This window comes from Strix uralensis, chromosome 15 (assembly GCF_047716275.1).
Source record: "Strix uralensis isolate ZFMK-TIS-50842 chromosome 15, bStrUra1, whole genome shotgun sequence".
Taxonomy (NCBI): Eukaryota; Metazoa; Chordata; class Aves; order Strigiformes; family Strigidae; genus Strix; species Strix uralensis.
Window position 1 is genome coordinate 1,648,437 of NC_133986.1, and position 21,284 is coordinate 1,669,720.

The 21,284-nt window shown below is 38.7% G+C and overlaps 1 long non-coding RNA gene across 1 annotated transcript; it reads left to right on the forward strand.

Moving 5' to 3' along the window:
- Positions 1-15,477: 15,477 nt before the first annotated feature.
- On the forward strand, positions 15,478-20,864 carry LOC141950477 (uncharacterized). The gene is made up of 3 exons (XR_012631033.1): positions 15,478-15,535; positions 20,330-20,399; positions 20,842-20,864. It is a non-coding gene; the product is annotated as an uncharacterized LOC141950477 (long non-coding RNA).
- Positions 20,865-21,284: the final 420 nt, after the last annotated feature.

Here is a 21,284-nt window from a genome sequence, read left to right on the forward strand (position 1 = left end):
TATTATTATTATTTAGCTTTAATACAAAATTTGTATGCACACAAAATATTTTTAAACAGTTTTCTTTTAAATTAAGGATATCTTAAAATTTAAAGTAATGGACTGTGATATCTCTTCCAGATTTTGAAACTAAATTTTTATTGTTTACATAATAAAACATAAACCTACTAAAATAACAGCACTGGGACTAGGTCATCTACATGGAAAAGTTTTAATAAGCACCTTGATTTAAAAAAAATCAAATACTTCTGTGTTCTTCAATGCAAGGGAGGATTCTACTTTTGATGGAGGCCTGAATCCTATGTTATTTAAGAATCAGAAAGGATCTGGGAGCAGAGGCAATGCCCAAACTATGAAGATTACAGCAAGTACTTTGTTTTGCAAGTTATTTTCAAGTATTTAAATACTAGAGGGCCAGAGTGGTACTGTGGAGTGCAAATAAATTTTTGTGGTCACATTTTAGGAACAGGAGTCATCAGCCCCATACAAAATAAAATCTTGGTGACATTAACATCACAAATGACCCAAAGGAGAGGTAAACTGTGCTAGAAGAGTGGCATATGGATAGCAATGGCAACAAGAATTGCTGCATTGCTGCAAGAACTGTGAAAATGAACAGCAAACTGGTACCATGAAAGCAATCAGGACAAGACCTCCCAGAACATGAAGGTTGTCATTGCCCATAAAACGCTGTTAAAACTAACCATCAGAAAGTACAAATAAGCACTAAAAGGAGATGGTTTACAAACAGCAGATGGTGCAACACAGCAGCTGGAAGGAGTGGCAGAGTGGTGACACCAAAGCAGCTCGAATGGAGGAGGAGCGATTTGCCATTGTTGGCAGGTGCCATACATGTTACCAATAGATGTGTGGCTGCATTGCAACAGTTGAAGAGGATCACAGATTGTTAAAAAGCATTATTGATAAGCATTTAGCTTTTGCACTTAATCTGAAAGTTACAGAAATATGACTTTCCAGAAGGCTGCAAGCCCTGAAGATATATTCCCATTGCTGATTGTATACTGTGCAAAGGTAGAAAAAGAAAGAATAGTTGGAAGATGTTTACATCATATCACCAAATTTATCATTTAGGAACAGGCTGTCAGAAAGAATAAAAAAAGATGGATGATGTGCTGAGCTTTAAACAAAGAAAAAACAATAAAATCACAGTGCCTGCAGAAAAGCAACATGTTCATTAGCTGTAGGGAACAACTGGAATTGAAAGTACAAGTTGTGGAAAGAGAGCAATTATTGAAAGAAAAGAATATACTCATTTCAACTAAAATTCATCAAGAACTTCTCAAAAGCATTAACAATGGCCACTTTAATATGGTCTTATGCGAGAGAGGAAGAAACAGCCATAATTTGCCCAAAATGAATGAATGGATAAAACAAATTACCATTTGTGCAAAGTAACAAAGACAGAATGTAGGGGAGCTGAGGAAACATTAATGATGTGTCCTACACAGCCAGGCAATCAATGACTGATTTGAACACAGACATACAACTGTCAGTCATACTTTAAAATAAACTAATGAATCAGCATGGTTGTCAGCCTGCAGCAAAATAAGTCATGATAACTTTTTAGATCATGCTCTAATGAGATGAGATAATGGGTGCAGAGCAGATGTGAGACACCTACACGGAGACAGTGCAATAAAGGACTCATCTGCATTGTGGGTTTGCTCAGGATGAGTGAATCATTTACTGGGACAGTGACTCAAATCGCATTCTTTTCACCTATGAAGCCCTTCAGTTTTTGAATAATGTGAATTCTCTGGCTTTTAGAAGTGAGTTAGTCTTCCAAGAGCATATTTTTTATTTCAGCACTTTTGAATGTCTTTCTGCAAATAGGCTACAGGTTATATCCTTGTCCCTTATGGAGAGTATCAGTTGCTGAGGATCTTTGATTTGTGTACTCTACCTTGGGGTTAGGAGACAACCCTGGTACAGACAGCGCTGTTGAAAGCCTTTTTAGGGCAATGCCATGCAATCTGGTAGAGGCCAGATTTCACATGATTTCTGAATTCTTCTGGGTCACACCCTTCTTGTTGTGGTCAAACAAGCTGCCTAGCACCTAGGAGCCAGGCTGGGTAAGGGACAGACCATCATCTTCTTTCAAAGCTTTCTTTGTTGTGCCCACCCTAATACCCCTGTGCAAGTCTCTGCTTTTATTCCCTTGGCATCATGCTATGGCTGGCCCCAGGGAAGATCTCTGCTGACATTAGTCAGCTGGTCCAGAGTTGGCCTTCTCTTTCAGACTTGCCTAAAAATCAGCTTGCAGTTTCCCTCCTTCCTGCTCCCCTAATTAATTAATTTTCACCGGTGTGGCATCTAGTTCTTTATCTGAGATATTCTGAAGTTGATGTGAAAACTAAGAAACATGCAAGCTCTTGGTACTGATTTCAGTTACAGCCTTCCTCTTGTTTCTTTTGAGATTCCCTTTCAGGGCTTGGGCTGGCATGGACAGATGTCTCTGAAATTAGGGTAGGAAGGCTGGGCTGAAGACTGATCAGTGGAGCACACTGAGCTCATTCCTGGACCTAAGCCTGGGTCAGAACTGGGTCTGACTGATCTAATGTGACAGGTATCTCTACAGCTATTCAGCTGGCGAGGTTGGCTTTTAAATGACAGTCAAAATAGTTGTTGTAGGCTTTGTGCTTGTTTGATTAAAACTGGTCCGTATGTCCACCCCCCACCACCACCCCATGGTGGGAATGATGTGGAAGCAAAAAGATGTGTTTGTGTGATAAGGAACTGTGAAAATGAGAATTGCTGTTGAACAACACAAACCATGATACTGTTAGCATTTTTATAAAAAGATAAGAGAGGGTCATATTTGCAGTGTGGAACACAACAAAGCTGTAACAAAAGCATTTTCTAGTGACTAATATTTTGTTGTAAATGACAGAGTTAAAAATGAATCATTAGAAATTACTGTCTTTACTGTTGTCTGTATAATTTCATATACTGGTTTGGGCTAGATTCTCAACTACCTGTGCATCATTCTCTTTTCAGCCCTATAGGACTGGAAAACAAAAGTGGTTTTTAATCTAAGGGATTCTGTAACCTCCGTTGTACTGCAAGGGTGAGCTCCCTGATGCCTCAGCACATCTCAGAGGGATGCACAGCATCCGGGAGTCTGCATCATGCACACACTTATCATTGCTTTAAGGTAAAGACTGATGAACTGCCATCCCGCCTCTCCCATGGTGCTAACCATTTTCCGTCGGTCACAGCCACTGGACTGTGGTTATAATGATCTGGTTTGTAGTTTTTGTCTAATACTGTCTACCTACTTAATAGCAAGCTTTCACCAATGGTATTTCAGTCTTTGGAAGGCTTTCACTTTGCATATTTGAGAAGGGATATCAACATTGCATGTGCATGAAGTTAATTTAGGCATTTTTTTAAAGGACATGTAACACCATGTAAGTGTCAAGAACAACTTTTTAAATGGAGTTTCTGATTATTTTCTTGCAATGATGTGTACTCAAACTGAGATATAAGATGTTCCCCACAACACTTCGAATACACTAGTGGTTTTTTAAGTTAATGGGATGTTACAGTTTGAAGAAATATCTATTTGCTGATAAACAAAGAGACTGGGCAAACACTTCTCTGAAAATATGATTTTGCAAAAAGTATCTTGCCTTATAATAAAAATTTGATTTAGCTTGTCTTGGACAACTTTTTCTGGCAGTTCCACTGGATTATATCACTGATGCAGGAAAGCTGTTAAGAATTAAGCTTGCATCAACTACTGACTGATGGTTTATTTCAGGAGAACTGCCGGCTGTGGATAAATTGTCAGTTTTCTTACTCATGGTGTATACAAGTAATGAGATGGGGCTGTAAATTGTTTTTCCCATATGTTATACACTCTAGAATGCCTCTAGTTTGCCATTTGAAATACTTCTGAATAAACAACTTAGGAGGGGGACAAAGGAAGGCACTTCAGAGAATTTGAATAGCACCTAATACTTAAAAGAAAGCTAGCTGTGTCAAAGAAATATAGCAGGGATCAAGGAGTTAATTTGTTCTGGTGGATCATCCCTACATACTTTTCTCAGCCACCAGCCAAGTTATTTCTCAAATGCCAGCCAAGAACTCCTTGCAGCTGGCAAAAATCCACAGTTATCAGTGCAATGGAAAAGAGGTGAGACAAAAAAAAGAGCAGTGTGGCCCTGTTGATAGTGAGGTGTGGGTTCTTGTGCTCTTATCCAGCCTGTAGGCGTAAGAGAATAAATAGTTAACGAAGATAACATTTATACAGTGATTCAGCTCAGTGGTATGTGTGATGATTTCCTAGGTCTCTGGAATCTGTTTTGTGCTGTGGAGTGTATGAAGTTCATACAGGACCTGTGGAGTTCATATAGAACCTGGTTTCCCTGAGGTTCATGGAAAGACCATTTTAATTGTAAGTGATTTCAAAAAATACCAGACAGCTAGTTCTTCAGTTATTTAGGAACACAGAGAGGTTGAGAGTGGGAGAGAGCAGATGAAATACCGGTAAAAGAACACAGAAATCTTTCAAAATCATGACTATATGGTGTTTAGTGTGGAGAAAAGGAGGCTCAGGGGAGACCTTACCACTCTTTACAACTCCCTGAAAGAAGGTTGAAGTAAGGTGGGTGTTGGTCTCTCTTCCCAAGTAGCAAGTGAGAGGACAAGAGGAAACAGCCTCAAGTTGTGCCAGTGGAGGTTTGGATTGGATATTAGGAAAAACTTCTTCACTGAAAGGGTTATCAAGCGCTGGAACAGGCTGCCCACAGAAGTGATTGAGTCACTACCTCTGGAGGTATTTAAAAGACGTGTAGATGTGGCACTTAGGGACATGGTTTAGTGGTGGACTTGGCAATATTAGGTTTATGGTTGGACTCAATGATCTTAAAGGTCTTTTTCAACTTAAATAATTCTATGATTCTATGATGCTTGCAAGCAGAAAGTGAGTGGATCTAGCTGATCCCCAAAGCTTTCCAAGCCTGTGCAACATAGGGTGAAAATAAGGGATACTTCCATTTCTGAAGTTAACACCTATACATAAAATAGGACCTCATAAAGCTCAGCATTTCTGTAACTCCTTGTTCTTTGTGGACCCCATTACATAGGAAGTACTGACCAGATTCTTACAGACTGAAAAAAAATACTGGGCTGCAGTAAAGAGTCTTGCACATAGTCACATCAGCCAGCTGAACACATACAGGAGAAAGTGAGCCATGGAAGATTTGAACTGGGGGTGAATATTGCTTTCCGAAGAACTGGGAGTACCAGATAGGAGAAGCCATGCTTCTTGTGGCTGGTTGGTAATCACCATGGTTAGTTGATCTCTGTAGCTTGTACTAAGGAGTCCTGGAAAATCAGACCACTGAAATTACAAAAAGCAAACAGCATTAATGCATTCTGGTGCCTTTTTCACTGTAACTGATGACTGTTTAATACACTAGATGTCTCTCACTCATTGTGCAGTCTTTTGCGCACCACATACACATAAACACACACATAAATGAAATCAAAGTGTCTGATTTTCAAGCAAACCTGAAGTATTTTTAAAAATTGTAATTGAGTTTAACTAATACCAAACACATAAGGGCCACTGAAAAATTAGTCTGTACCCAAAGTCTTGCACGTCTGAGTTGCCTAACTGTTAAAGGCTTTAGAAGCGCTTACTCCAGCTAAGAAGCAGCAGGATCTGTACTCCATTTAGGCTCTTGAATACATATATGTGTGCAAGTATGTATGTGTTTGTGTGTGTGTGTGTGCACAGGCACATGTTCATCAGTTCTTTCTGATGTAAAAAAATTATTTGGATCTGCTGCTCTTTAAAGAGAAAATCTCCCAGGGTGTCCCAAACTGCATGTTACTGCTCTGAAGTAGTATTTATAACAAGTTAACTCTGATTCTATCCAAAACTCGAGAATCTGAAATGTGGATATGAGCTGGTGTTGGTACAGTGGGTGCACTGAACACTGCTGGGGAGGCCAGCACATCCAGGAGCATCCTATGGAAATACCCCCATCTAGTGGGTGTCACTGGGCTGAGGACACTCCTCTGGCATACCAGGACACTTTCCACTGTTTCTAGAGCAGTTGCACATCTGCTGTTTTTCCAAGAGAAAACAGCAAAAGTAGGAACTTCCTATTATCTGTAAAATTATTTCATATTTTACGTGGGTATTCTAAAAACACATACAATATTTAATATGGTCTTTCAGTGATAGACTGTTCTACTATTCTCACTACAGGGTATATTGAGTCCATTATGCCTAAATAAGATAAATTATCTCTGATAGTTTGTCCAGAAATTTTCTGCATGAGTTTTAAAAGAAATGAAAAACACTGAAAAGTTTTCAGGCTTGACATACCCTTCCAACAGTTAAAGGTACTGTTTTCCTTGGAATATATTTTATATAAGAAGGAGGAGTTCATTGGGATTTGAATATTTGTAAATATTCTTTATTGTCTTCAAGACAAAACGTGATGGCAATGTGAAAATACAGTATTAGCCTAATATGAGACGTGGCTACAACATCCTGTACCTACTCTCTTCCCTATCTTTTTGAGGGAGTTGTTTTTAGCTGGTGAAAAAAGAAAGTTTGTTCCTAGACCCACTAAAATTAGTAGGAGTTTTGACATTAATAGACTTAGGGCTTAGTGAGGAATATTTCAGGAAGGAATACAGCACAGCAAAACCTCCCGTACATTCAGTCCTAAAGAAAGTATAGTACGCATGTAATGGTCACCTAATTAGTGCTTTCTTACTTGTCTTTCTCAGAAAGGATTAGTGGCTGAAACAGTGTAATAGTTATTTAAGGGTGGTTGAATAACGTAATGGCATCTAACTAATCAGATGCCTATTGCTGATATCTGTAAACAAGGCTTCAGATTCTCCAGCATCCCATCCAGGCTGGGGATTTCTGTCTTAAATCCACGCTGCAACCATTCTGTGGTTTTAGGCAGAAGATGAGAAAGGTTTCTGAGAGGAACTGTGCAGCACCTCAGGTGACTGAGATTGTAAAAAGTCCTCATCTCTCTTGTCACACTTTTTAATGCTTATCCTATTATCAACACCTATAGAACATACATAGTTTTACACATACACATATATATATTCCTAAGAATAGGTAAGATCCTTTCCCTATGAACACATTTATAGATAGATATTACTTTCTTATTGAGCTGGCTTGTTACATATATGCATGTTTTTTCTTCTCAGCAAAATTTCCCACAAAATAATTTGCATTACAATCTACAAGGTATTGTTTTAAAATGTAAGTTTGAATACTGTGGTTATGAAACCAGGAGATTAATGTTATTAGCTCAAGACAGGCACCATGGAGACAGGTGCCGTGCATGTTCCTCTGCATAGCTCTGCCAATGCACATTAATCTTGATCTGCAACATTCCTGCTATTCCAGTCCTGGGCCCCTCTTGTGCCAAATTTTATGGTTTATTTGTTTATAGGTATAGCAGTGTTTCCATTGAAGCAGAAGTTATTGTGAATACCTTTTTCTTATTTTGAACTTTTGCTTTTTACTCTGCTTGTATGATCTGTCTTGTCCATGGTGCCTGTTAGGAAGGGAAGCGCCCAGACATGGGGCTGACTGTCACTGAAGTAATCCCATGATTTTACACGATCAGAATGTGAAAAGCAAAGAACCCCGACGTTAATCATTGCTTACTATGACTGACTCAGCCTCTCTAATCCTTTTCCATCCTCAGTCCTTGTCACTGTGCCACTTGACCTGCTTCCTCAGGGCTGGACTATGTACCTCCACCGTGCATTGCACAGGAATCCAGCCTGGGAAGGGGAAACAATTCTTGCAAAGCTTTAGGGGCCAACTCTGCTCAGACCAAAAGTCGCTGGGGAAGGGATGATGCCTTTGAGCTCACTGGACATAAAACTTCATATCTCAGGCAGTTACTCTCCCTTCCCTTCCCTTCCCTTCCCTTCCCTTCCCTTCCCTTCCCTTCCCTTCCCTTCCCTTCCCTTCCCTTCCCTTCCCTTCCCTTCCCTTCCCTTCCCTTCCCTTCCCTTCCCTTCCCTTCCCTTCCCTTCCCTTCCCTTCCCTTCCCTTCCCTTCCCTTCCCTTCCCTTCCCTTCCCTTCCCTTCCCTTCCCTCCCCTTCCCTCCCCTTCCTTCCCCTTCCCCTTCCCCTTCCCCTTCCCCTTCCCCTTCCCCTTCCCCTTCCCCTTCCCCTTCCCCTTCCCCTTCCCCTTCCCCTTCCCCTTCCCCTTCCCCTTCCCCTTCCCCTTCCCCTTCCCCTTCCCCTTCCCCTTCCCCTTCCCTTCCCTTCCCTCTTGCAACAGAACTACTTTAAGTAGAGAGGATCATCCAGTTTCAGACAAAATGGACGTTTGTATACAGGAGTTTTGCCTCCAGGATTGGGAGTAGAGATACAATCTCCTGCCACGACCACACCCACCCTGAATCTACAGGCAGTCATTTTTATTTCCTTTCATGCTATTCATCACCCCTGGCAAAGGGGTAAGGACAGCAGAACTCTGCTGAGCAATTGATATGTTTGTGCTGCTCTGTATTAAGAAGTAATGGTTTTGCATCACTTGGGTTACACACTTCTTGTATATTGTAACCCACAACTTAATCCTTTTAGGACTTTTCTGCCAGCAGGCAATATGGAATGATACATCTTGCTCCTACTTACCTCAGATTGTCTACTTCTCCTAAGGAGTGATATATACCAAGTACTTATGACAGTAACAAAGTGCAAGTTTGTCATAGACTCCAACTGGGCTAGGATGGGGTTTGCAAAAAAACTGCGTGAGGTGATATCTAGATTTCTAAAACTTTTCCCCTTACTTTCCCGGTGTCACTGTTAGCACCCTCTACTAGCTCAGATGCAAGAAACAGCCCTGCAGGAAATGACAACGTGCTACAGCAATCTGCCCAAGTGAAACGTTCTCAGCACTGAAACATCTGCCCTGACACACAGTGCTTGGCCACTTGCCCAGAGCATACTACTGGTATGGCTGGGAGCAGTGAGACCAAGCTCCTTCTGCACTAACACTTGTGTCCATAGGGGTGAGGAGCCAGGTGAGATGGACATTCCCTTTCCATGTGGGACTGTGGTATATATTGTATCTGCTGGCATGAGATCTCACCAGAGACACACAACATACAGATGGGCATCCTTCAGTACTTCCAAGATTTCACTTGACTGCTGCTCGATACAACAAATAAAAATCAGCAGGGTCATTCTCTTGTGCAGATCAAGAAGGTATTTACAACTGGCACTTTACCAGCAAGAAAAAATAGTGTACAGTACCATAAGCCACAAGATCATGTTGCTGATATTTCCAGTTTTAAGCAGTAAAAATCTGTATCTTAGTTCCTTAAAGCATCCAGCTGGTGGTGCCAAATAGTAACTGCAAAGGACATTTTTTCTGTATTTTGAATGCTTGGAATATAAATTGTTTGGATAAAGGCATCTTTAGAGTTGTTTCTTAGACTCTTTCTCTCTCTCATTGAATTTAGGATGTCAGCTTCTAAAAGTCAACTGTTGTATGTTTATGCCTCACACAAAGGGTATAACCTCCTTCCGCTCTTATTTGAAAGCTTGCTCTGTGCATGGGGTGTAGAAGATGTATATAGATGTACATGGATGATAAGCAGTGGAAGATTAGACTCAGGACATTTTGACCTGGAATAATGTGTTTATTACTTCAAAAATCATAGTAAACCTTGAGAACACATAACCTGTTTTCTTGGGTGGTGGGTATCTCGGTACCTGACATTCATATAACCTATATGATCTGATGTCCTGTCCAGGATCTTTAACACATTTACTATGGCTTGTTGATGAGTCAGCCTGTGACCTTCTTTTTCTGTGAAGTTCAGTAGTTAAGAGTATTTAGCTTGGAAGAAGATACCTGTTTTCAAATATAAAGAGGGAGGCAAGGGAGAAGTGGTAAAGGAACACCGTGTTATGTTTCATTGGCCAAACAGTGACCTATAAAATGTGCTGGTGAGAACAGAAAATGTAATGCACCAATGACTGCAGCCACAGTTTGTTTTCATTCTTTTTGATATTTGATTATAAAGGTTAAAGCAGGGGAAAGGGAGTGCTAACCTGAAGTGTTAGCTTTCCTATGGCTCCCTGCCACCTAAGTCGGTGCTGATTTGAAAGAGTCAAGTTCTTTGCAGGCAGGCACAAGGCAATGAGGATTAAACCCCAGGAAAGCCAGTTTTTACGGGAGGGTCATAGATATGGTTATTTTAGGAAGTGTTTTGCCCTGTTCTGGAGGGTGCCTACTGTTCCCACGGGCCTCCTGCTTCCCCCCTGAGAGGTTGCACCAGACTGCTGCTTGCGCAAGACATGGGTTTTGCTGAGATAGGCTGAGCAGATGGCAGAGTGCAAGTATGACCAGTCAGGGCGGGGAAAGAATCAGAAAGGTGAGTCAGGCAGAGAGAGGCACGTGGAGAATGGCACAACTAAATCATGCTTCCTTCACTTGGACTCCAGAACTGGTGGACTCGTGGCCAATGCAATTCATCAAGGCACCGTGACAGTGGTTTTTCAGAGCATAATATTCAGATCTTTGGTCACTAAAAGAAAGCAAATAAATATTATATGCTGAGTGAACACTGAGAAGGACCTGGCTCCAAAGGTCTCTGCTTAAGATTTCCACTTTTCCACATTTCCACTTACTAAAGTAATTCCTTAATTTGGTTTCAGGGATGAAGGCACTTCAATATGCACGTTCATGGTAAGATCATGATATGAGAAGGAATATTAATTATATTGTCAAGAAAAATTTTATTTATAATCTCTGGTACAGTAAAACCAGTGTGATTGGTTTGTTCAGTATTTTAAAAACACACTATGCAGTAGAAATATTAGAGGAACAGCTCTCTTCTGAGATCTTGTGTCCAACAGGTATGACTTTGTCTGTGTTGTTTTGCTCTGCTAAAGTGTACCTCCTGAAATCTCCTGAAGTATTCGCTGTGCAGCTGTGGAGGCTAAAGATTTACTCAGACTCATTAAGAAAATTAAATCCTCTTAAAAGAATTATATGCAAACATTCTGCAAATGTTTTGAAACACAAGGGCTGCGCTCTGCCCCTAGTTGTTCTTGTGAAATCCTGCTGTAGTGAATGGAGGCTATGTGTGAGGACGGGGCTGGACTACAGCCTGTTGGTACTGGCTGAGCAGTTATGGCTTGTGTTGCCAGCATTTCTTCAGGGAAGCGAGGAGCCCATTTAAAACCCCCACGGTACCAGTTGTCCTTGTCTCCACAGTCCCTTGAATCTGTCTTACAAGAATGGCTTGAGATGCAGCAGTGGAAGATATATGGGACAAATACTGCTGTCTTTTACATCTGCAAAAACAATGAACATGTCTGAACACAGAGAGGTAAAGAAGCAATCACTGGTTAAGCTCTGGTTGCTCACGCCTGGATTGCATGACTACAACTAAGAACAGAATGCAGCTGATTGCCCTTATGTGTATGTACAGTCATTTGCCATTTGATGAAATCAAGAGGATAAATTGTACCATTGATGGGATTTCTCAAGATATGTACATGTTGCCTTTAATCCTGGGTGTTTAGGTAAATGAGGCTTTCCCACTCCTGCAGGCAAGCAAATTGTTTTCTTTTTGCTTTTGATCTCTCAGGACTCTGTTTTTTAGCCTGCCTGTCTTACCTTAATGCCTTTTTGATAAAAGAACCCTTTTATGATGCATGCTAAAATTGTAGGATAGGTCTATTTGACATGCTGTGACAAACCTAAATAATCAGCATTTTAAATGTCATGTATCACTTTATTTTTCCATATGTCTCATCACTAGATTTCACAATATCATGAGTGCCATGATTTTTGGTGTTTTTTGTTGAGCTCCAGCTTCTGGATTTTTTTCCTTAAAATAAACATGAAAATAGCTTACACATCAGGCTCTTCTGGTTGCAGAAAAGCACTTAATAACCTGCTCAGTTGTATGTGAAAAGAAAATTAAAAGCATATTTATTGTGAAAAATCTTCTGACTGGGAGGCCTGAGTCATAATTTTAGAATGCTTGGGATTGGTGCTATTTCATACACAGTTGTTTGTTGTTTATTAGCAGATAAGCAACAGGACACGATTCCTCTACTGGAGAATTTTGGATTAGGAATTTAATGACTATTTAGCCAGACTTACTGACCCTGCTGTTTTAGGCATGTGGTAGTTTTCAACATATCTAGAAATGTGACTAATAATTTAGCCAATTACTGTGAAAATGAAATCTATTTTTATGGGCTGGTCAGATGATCTCCTACTTAGGAGTTTTTCTAAACCAGAAATATCTGAGCCACTTCATGGGTGTGGCTTTTAGTTCCTGGGAAATCTCTACATTGAGCATTGTATTTTAAGGAATGACTAGAAAAAATAGGATTTGTAAAGCTTTTCTAAGATAAAATTTGTTATTAGATATAGAATTGTAAACCCCCCCCAGCTTTCAGGGTTTTGTTTGGATGGTTTTTTTTTCTTACTAGGCTGTTTTGTGGCTTGGAAGCAGCAACCTATTTTTGTACCCTGTCACTTTTATTTTAAACAAATAGATTAGCATTCAAATTTCCTGTCCTAATCTAATTAACACAGTGTTTTCTGTAGTAAATACTGGTAGCATCTCCTTTGACTTTTCAGTCAGAAAGTATAGAAAGATACTTCAATTAGTTCCTTGATTTTTTCTGGTCTACATTTTAGAAACTTTTTAAAAAAATTGGAGAAAGACTACTATAGGTCTTCAGTCTGCAAGGATTTAAGCCCATATGGGATCTTGATGAACTCTAACAATGTCATTTAGAAATGACAGTTCTTTTATTATATTATGACTTATTTTCTACATTTAGCCACTGCTACTGTGTTTCTGACTTGTGTAGCTTTTCAAGACCTTAAGATTAATTAATACTTTTAATAAATTTCAAGCACAGGTTTGTTCAAAACCTTGAATTTTGCAGCAGACATCCTGTAATGATAGAGGGGGACTTTTATTTGTTTATCAGGAGTGAAATCAATGCACAGGCACAGAAAACATATTTAGCTGTGAATTTGCTGTGGAAGCTATTCTCTGATAGCAGGGACATGCTGTTATAAAATAGTTTGCATTTCATAACCTCAGTTTTACAGGCATCATATCACTGCAGCCTATAAAAAAAGAGTTGACCCATTATGCAACTGTTAGAAATGAACTATAAAGGATAACAGGAAGCGATAACTTCTAAAGAAGCATTCATACCAAATGTTTCTATTACCAGTGAAACTATTTTTTACATGTGATTTATAAAATAGATGGATTTATTTTATAAATAAAGGACAGATTCTGCACTAAATTAGGTTCTTGGTAACATGCTAAAGATTGTTTCTTTATACATGTAATACTTGCACTGTTTGAATACTTATACATAATTTTCAGATAGGCAGCAATTTCTGAATTTACGATTCATACTCTGGTCTTGTCCAGTTTTTCTTCCACTAGTATCTGAGTCTTAACTGTACATTGATCTACAAAACCAGCAGTAATCACTGTTGTTTTTTTCTGGTCTTATTTTCTTCATAATGAAAAAGTAAAAAATATACGCATTAACTGTCATTCATTCTTCATGTATAAACTAAGTAAACCAGATGCCAGGTCCAAGTAGATGTTTTCCTCCTCTTTTATTTCCAGACCACTTTTCATTTTTGAGGTGTTTATTCCTAAAATATTATATGATTTTATCTCTATGAGAGAAGGTGTGTAAGCAACAGGGCAGAGGTTTTCTAATGAAAAATGCCAAACTAAACACAGCAGAGCTGTAGCAGATCCCCAGATAGAAATGCTCATGGAGAATTAGAGAATCTCCAATATCAAACATAGCAGTGACTGAGAAAATACTTCTTACCTGACACATCTATAGTCTGCCTGATGTTTTAGAATATATTTTGTTTGGACACCTCTTTTTCTGCTCAGTTTCTCTCCCCTCAGCAAAACCATACAAAACTTGTTCAAGAAATGCAACTGTTTTCCCTCAGATTAAACTTCCAGTGCTTTACACCGAAGAGGCCAAATCCACAGCCAAAATTTTTGAGGTGGCAAAGGCAGGGTAGCCTAGCTCAGCTGAGGGCTATAAGCACTCATTACTTAGCTGTTAAATTAAACAGTAGCTTCTCTTTTTCAGCTCTTCTTTCTAACCTTATCTTGGTGGTTGTTGTTACAGGTAAAAGCCTTACAGCGTTTGTACTCTGAGGTATCCAGGTAGGTATCCTGTTTGATGATTTGGCGTATGAAGATTATTTTTAAAAAAAAAAAAAAAGAAGGCTTAGAAACAAAGTGGGGAAAACATTAAAATAAGCTTTGTGTCACTGCAGAGTGCAGAATACTTGTGTCAGAAGAAAGACTGCTACAGCACAGGTCCCTCCCTATCTTTTGCAGATGTACTTAGCTTTGCATGCTGATTAAAATCCTTTGAAGCTGATAGGACTGAATAGTTTTTGGTAAATTTAAGCTGATAACTAAATCCTCAAATGCTGCATATTCCCAAGAATGAGGTTCTATCAGAAGCCATGCTAACTTTTTTCTTGTTTCTCTTGTATCCTTGATAGGTATAACCAAAGCTGGAGTTTGCTCAATGTTCCAGTTATGACCCTGACCCTTGAACATCCCATTTAACTACTCACATGATAAAGTTATTTGTAAATGTTAAATCTTTGCAGGATTATGATCTAAAGGAGAATTAGACCCTGATCCAACTACTTCAGGGGCCTGCCCTAGATTTTGGTGATCAGTGTATCACAGCCATACTAAAAGGATTAAGATGTTGCCAGTGCTTACTGAAGATAGAGTTTTCCTAAAAGCACAGTTCCATATTCTAGTATTGACACATCCAGAGCATGTGATGTAATGGTGCACATTATATACTGTATCTCACCATATTTAGGCTAGCATAACTCTGATGGTTTACAGTGGCTCCAGTAGCCTTCACTTTATTTATGCTTTCATAATCCAAATGCTTAGCAGTGTAAATATTTCCTCTGTGTGGCTATACACAGAGAGATGTATTTACTTGTATAATTTGCAAGGCTATGTCATGGAGAAATGTTAAGTTTTTTTCTAGCGTCTGAGATGAGTGGGTTACCTGCTGCAGTGACATGGAGGTGTTGGGCAGGCTGCTGTGGCCCTGTCCCAGTGACTCTGCTATGCCCAGAGCTCTCCAGGAGACTAAGCCTTTCTTTAGAGAGGGCAGCAGTGCAGAATTAGAATTACACTTTATAGCACTTCAGCAGCTTGTATATATTAGGCTTTTGTAAAACATAAAGGAAGAAAACATTAGAACCCTTTTCCCACTGCTGTTACAAAAATATTCTAGGGTCTTCTCTTTTCCTCCATCCATTTGTACCCTTTCATTTTACTTCTCTGCCTTCCCTGTGTCAGGAGAAACTTCCCTTTATTTCACAGGTGTGGCAAGCAGGACTGAGGAAATGATACAAGGGGAGATTTGGCATTTCTTTCTTTCACCAGCTGGCAGGAGATACAGGATGACTGACAATGGGAGAAGAGTGCCGTGAGTATCTGTGGAGTATTGCTGAAATGTGAACCAGGTGATTGAAGACTAGCCAAAAAAAATAATTCCTGTGGCGAGTCCTTTTTCTGCATGTGAGAAATCTGCTAATGAACCAGAAAGGCTGGAGGCCTGGTAAAAGCAGGCAACATGCCAGACTAGATGTCAGACTAGAAGATTTTATGTAAAAAAAAAAAAAAAAAAAAAAAGGGTATTACTTTCTCCCACGTGGTTTGCAATTTATCTCAGGAGTACAGAAATTATGTTGTCTTGTTTGATATGATGATAGTCTTGTTATCATGTGTGTTACGGCCATTCCATCCAAGCAGCTTTACACTCATCACAAACACACATTAGTTTTGCTTAAGAACACTAGGACAAAAATAAAAAGGAAAAAGTATTATCATTTCTGTTTTCTGGTGAAGAAGGTGAGGGTCTGTGATGTAGCTATGCCATATGGACATGGAAAACTTATTGCAGCCAGAATATAGGTTCCCTTGCCAGATCTGAGTGTCTAGTTCAAGAATACTTGCTTTCTTATTATGTGACATCATCATGAACAAACTGATATTAAATGGTATAAAATCATCATTCTTACATAATACCTTTCATCTCAGGATTTCAAAGCACTTTACAATCATTAATCTGTACCTCTTAACCCAGTAATCATATGAGTAAGGTCTTCTTAACACAGAAGAAACATTTCTAAATACTTTCACATCCTGTTGAAGATGAGAGGAGAAGCAGAGTTTACCCAGAGAGGAACTGGGATTAAAACTCAGTACATCTGCTCTCCGTGAGTATCCTTCTTCCTTTCAAATGCATCTACATATCCAAAAGTCCCAATAAATATTGAGATATAGGTGGTTTTGGTTCATAGCTGCTTGGTTTAAATTCATGATCGCCAGCTGACACAGGTCTGTTCTGTTGCTTCGCAGAGAAAAATTTCTTCACAAACTGGATTTTGTTCAATATGCATTACCAATTCGGGCATATTGGTCAGCAGTGTTTGGGACAAGAATAATACTTAACCAGATGAATAGTCTTCTCCCATGTGAATAACTGTAGTGAATTCTAATCCACTCAAACACTCTGTATAGAGAAGGTGTAGAAATAAAATCTATTGATGGGACAGCTTAACTCAGAAAAAGCTTTCAGAATATTAACTGCCAGTTACTGGAAGATTTAAACTCTTCATAAAAGACAAAATATTGCTGTGACTTTTCAAAGTCAAATGTTATTTGTCATGCTTTGTGTTCCGATTTTGCCGTGATTTTGGTTTAGGGTCATATTTGTTTGTTCTACGGTGAATGGGCTTAGGGCCAGTATAAACGTGGATTTACTGTCCGAGAGTCAACGGTGTCAACTCTGTGAAATTGTTTCTTCTGATTGATCTAACTCTGCCGTAGAAATCCACAATATCAGGCTTTGATCCCTTGCATCGCTGCGATGTATGATCCAGTTCAGCCTTTCGCTATCTTTTTCTGCTAAGTCTTGGCCATCTTTGTGCTTGTTTCTCATGACCAAAAAGTTGCCTGTTTGATATTATTTATCTTTAGAAGGAGGAAGTTTGGCAACAATTCATTACCAGAAAATAAGTTGGCACTAAGTCATTCTAAATATAACCACTTACTGAATTTACTGATTTTATTTTTTTCTTTATATGGAATTACTTTTCAGCTACTGTATCCTTTCGGATTCAGGCTGTTGTGTTATTACTGAATCTTCCCATTTGAGAAGAGTATTTCAAGCATTTGAACGTTTTACCATTAGTAGAAGAGTTCTAGGCTTTGAGCCTGTTACCACCCAAGATGTTGTGAAACTTGCCCACACCTTTATTTACTGTGGACTGGATTACTGTGTTTCCTGCCAAACTTCCTGCCCAGACACTGCTACTAAAAAGTTTTGTTAGAGTTAATATATGGAGAGCAGAACTTCATGATCTTTTTAAACTTTCAAATCATGTTATTCTGGTATTGGTTCTTTGCATTGTGTGATGACATGGGTCCCTCTTGATTCCTACTTTTATTTTGTTGCATATGTTTACAGCTTTGATTGTAGTCCAATAATTCACAGGATATAGCTGGGATGGTTAAAGAATTTTGTGATCAAGCAGCATTTTTACCAAATTGTAAGATACAATGGACTAAAAATAGGTGATGTACCAGTATTTAAACTGGGAAAAGGTATGGATCATGAATTTCAGAGGAGTAACTCTAAGACTGCTGGAGGCAAAATCAGACAAAATCTGAGATGGGTTGCAATAAGAAAACAAATTATTGATGGTGGCATAATTAATAGCAGTTGACATAGTTTTATGAGTGATAGACCTTGACAATGGATATGTAATGTGCATTTGTAAGTGTGGCTAATAAACATACCTGTGTTGATCTAATATATGATTTGATCATCCTAAGGATATTGGACATTCTGATTTAAAAAAAAGAAAAATGCTATATTAAATATCTAGTTAATAAAAAAAAACCTGAGGTAGCTAATAAAAAAAAAAAAGGCTGAAAAAGTGGTTATAAGAGAAGATTAGTTTGAATTGTTTCTGTTACTGACAAAAACTTGTTCTTGCTCTGGTGAAATGCCATGTTTTTATCAGTCAGCAGGGAAAATGCTGAGGACTTCAACTCACTTACGAAACCTGACTTGAATAATTTGATAAGGCATGATCACTTGAGTAATGTGTGTTTGCATATTAACAGCCAATGCTTATGGAGGAAGAGTCTAACAACGGCTAATTTATTTGTTTAATCCAAGAGTTAGCATTCATCACAGCCCACAAGTAAAGGAAAGGTGACTGTCAGTTCTATAATCAAGCAGAAGAAACACCCTAAATTTGGAAGCAGAAACTGGATACATTCAAGCCACAAATAACCTGCAGCAGCAGGTTTTTTATTCTGACGCAAGCTAGTTCTTGGTGCAATCTTCTCTGGTATGCAGGAGCTTTTTTAACACTTGAGCCTTTTTAATAAAGACTAAAATATTTCTAAAATGGGTACTATAATGCAAGCAGAAAGTATATGTTTGAAAATTGACTTCCTATCTAACATGGGCTGTTAAATTAAATGATGATAAAGTTCCCTGGGTCTTAATCTATGTATATATCTTCCTTTGAATCCTATTTTCCTTCTGATTATTAATAACCTCTGATATCAAGGGTATATTCAACATGTGTTGAAACAGTAGAAGACATGGCTCCATTCCTGTTATTTTCTATTTCCACATACACATACAACAATTCTCACAGAATTTTATCAGAACCAGCAAAAGTAGTGAATGGTTTTAAAATAAGCCAATACTTTGAGTGTTTTAATGTTGTTTTGGTAATAAGCAAATCATAAATCAAGATTATCCATTTGCTTTGCATGACAATGGCATTATTGTCAGATGAGTTGCTGCATCTGGGGGAGTAGTAACTCCTAGCCAACAGAACATGACTGAGTTTAGAAATCACTTAACCTATGCTATCTATAGCCCTGCCTTTTTGTCACATGTGAGCACTTCCTGAAAGAGCATTGAAGAATATAGTTAAAATTTGTTGTAAGAAATTAAGTTATTTTCTCATCACTCAGATGCAGATCTGATTCTGCACCACTGAAGTCAGTGGAAGCGGTATGAAGGAAAGTGTGTGTAAGGCTTGTGAACTTTTTGTATCTGCAAAAAAGTGTTCATGCTGCATCCCTTCAGGTTAGGAGACAGAGCTCCCTCTGGGGCTAGCAAGACTTTTTCAGAGCCAAGTTAGGGAAGAGGCTTTAATCCTACTTGTCACTTTGGAAAATCTTCTCTCCCTCCTGAGTAAATCAGCAGCCTATGGTGACAAGTTTCCCTAAGTAAGAGCCTCTGAGCCTGTGGTGTTGGTGCTTCTTTTGGAACTATTTCTGGTATAATTGATTGATTCTTGCTTCTCAAACATTTCTTAACCAAAGGCCAACTGATATATTACTCCTTGGTGAGTGTTTGGTTTTATTGCTCTATCTAACAGGATATATCAGTAGCAGTTTGTTGTGTTTCTTAATTTGCCTTGTCTTGATGAATTTTTCTTTTGCGGCCTCCCTGGAAAGGTACACTGAATGACCTATGGATGGGATGTGACCAAGCTGAACTCTAGCTGGTTTGCTCTTTTCATCCACTTCTGAACTTACCATATCAGAGTAGGGAGGAAGGTGGAAAGGAGAAAGTAAGCAAGTTACCCTCCACAGAAGAGGGTGAAGGAGTGGTTTAAGAACACAATACAAACAGGGGCCTTGGAAGTAATACTGGTGCCCAGTATTACTTTACTTTTTGTTATGTACTGTATACACCTCATTTCACTCCATCTAATCTAAAAAAATGTATTTATATAATGACTTTTTGCTAAATAAAAGATACAATGTTGAACTGTTTAATCATACTTTGGCTGACTTGCATGTATTTTCAAATCCTTATTTCCTAATAACTTTAAAGGAGATGGAGTTTGCCAAGGTCTCTGTTTAATTATTTCACCTATGTTTACTTGGGGAGTTTTCTTTTTAATCCAGTTTCTTTCCTCTTTCCTTATTCTTTCCTTCTTCTTTCCCTCATTCCCCTCTGTTGCAGAACACAGCCCCAGGCATTCAGATTTAGGCAGTTGTCCAAATCTATTTTAAAAGAAAATTTTAGATCAAAACTTCTTGCAGCTATAGGGCGAAGGTCCCATGTACTTTCTCTGGGTCAGCAGAAAAACTTGTGATGACATTGCAGATCCATCTCTCTTTTCTCTTCCAGTAAATATATGCATAATGTAGAGCTATAAAAATGTTTATTTTTCAGGAGAAGTCGAGGTTACCTTGTCCCATATAGGACCAGTTGAAAGAACTTTGGCTCAGAAAAAAGAGTGAAGGTAGGCATATTTTACCTAAGAAACTTAATTTTTTTCCTGATTAACAGCAAAGACTTAGCAAAGCATGTCTAGATTTTGCAGTGTTGACAAGCAGGTTCATTATTACCATAATAATATCACTTGATATCAGAGGCAGAGAACTGTGGAACCTGAAATGCCATTCGGAGATGGGAAAAATCATGGCATTTTGCAGATACTGAGATATACAAAGCTTTTGTAAGTGGTAGTTCATTGTTCACACCTTCTGGCAGTTTTCCATACAGTAAGCCTGTAAGTGATGTACAAAAGTAGATACTTTGAACAAAACTTGGAGTAGAAATAGATGTTAACACATTACATATTAACACATTTCAGCTGCATTTGTAGCTGCAAACATTCTAGTATTTTGATTTTTTTTTTTCCCCTGATGTTTCTATGGTAGTTATCCTTGTATGTTTTTCAGCTGCTTTTGAGTCACTTTGCTGTACTGCTGGCTGTGAAAGTGAGAGAACAGCTTCTGCAGATGAAAGTCCAGCAATGATAGCACTGGAATGTGACCTCAGACGTTTATCAGAATGACACTGCCTGTCAGATGATACGGCATTCTTATTTTTCCGAGCACTTTTGGCATGGAATCAGGTCAGTTCAGGATGGCGGCATATATTGCCACACCATGCATATACCCATAAATGGCATATTAAGTCTCTCAAGATGAAGTTAGCTTAGTTAATATGAAATCAGTTTCATTTCAAATGCCCTCTCTTGTTTGTAGATATTTAACATGTTCCTCTGTCACTTCCAACCTGTTTTAAAAGTCTGCTTGAAAGAAACCACTGGGATTAGAGAAAGACTGGCTATTCTCTCTGAAAAAAGTTTGAAATAAATATCAAATTAGGATAATTTTCT